Source organism: Vespa velutina, chromosome 3, assembly GCF_912470025.1.
Source record: "Vespa velutina chromosome 3, iVesVel2.1, whole genome shotgun sequence".
Lineage (NCBI taxonomy): Eukaryota > Metazoa > Arthropoda > Insecta > Hymenoptera > Vespidae > Vespa > Vespa velutina.
In genome coordinates this window covers 4,265,008-4,266,269 of record NC_062190.1, presented here as the reverse complement: position 1 = coordinate 4,266,269, position 1,262 = coordinate 4,265,008, and positions in this window count along the sequence as shown.

Sequence of the window (1,262 nt, the reverse complement as noted above, 5' to 3'; positions counted from 1 at the left end):
AGCCAACTTGCAGCACCATTCCCTCCTCAGGATCGTGAAACTCGAAACGAGTATGTTGCTGGACACCGACGGCGTTTCATCGAGGGCGAGCAAATACTTATTCTCGATCCTATCCCCTCTGACATTCTGCGATTATTCTGATTAATTGACTTAACAAATGTGTACGTATTTATGTAATGATCTTCATGTAACACGTGTACGGAATGAAGATTATAAGATTGATCGTTTGTTGAAATAACGATTCATGAATGATCATGAATGAAATTAAAATAATTGAAAATCTGTGAAGGATAAAAATAAAATTCTAAAAGATTTCTTTTTTTCCGTTTTTTTTTTTTTTTTCGTTTTATAAAACATATGGTCAGACGAAAGATGCGATAAGTCGTGAAGAGAATCGAATTTTGAGAAAATCTCCGACATTCGAATTATTTCTCTTACAGTAAATACAACATTGCGGAGCAAGTGTCTATCTTTTATCTACCTTTTACCAATACTGAGACGTTGGGTTGCTTGTTCGAACACGGTATTCAACCGTTTGCACCATAAAGAAGTTAAGTCGATTGCCGGACGCGATAGAAAATGTTCGGCCCATTCGTTCTTTACGAGATCACTAAGAACAGCCTTGCCAGGAACCGAATCTTCTCTTTTTTCTATGGGTATTGAGCAACTATCTCTATCCTCCTCACTCGTACTACATAATAGAATAAATTCGAAAACGAAAATTCTATCCTTTGAAAGAATCTCGAATTTCGATGTTATTCCCCTTCCATCAATGAACAAATATTATATTTAATCCGATTTCTTTTACTACTTTTTTTACTACAACTAGAAAGAGAAATATATATATATATATATATATATATAAAATCGAAAATTATTAATGTAGAAATAATTTATTAATGTAGATTATTCGTAACAAGATGTACAATAATAAAATAAATAGAAATAATAAAATCACATTTGAACTTGACATTCTTGACTTAACGAGAATTTTGCAGCTAACACGATAAGGAGAATGCAATAAATGAGAGTAAGAAGATGAAAAGAAAAGATTATTTCTACCATTCCTTTATCGAGGTGTCAGCAATGTTGCATTTTGTATTCCCAATGACAGTTACCTCTCTCTCTTTCTATTTTTTTTTCTCTCTCTTGCAGTTAATCGATATGTTATCGTTCTCCTTATTTCCTTTACCCTTTTAATTCCTCTATATCACTACTATTTTATTCTACTCTCTTCTGCTTTGAATACTCCATTTCTTTTT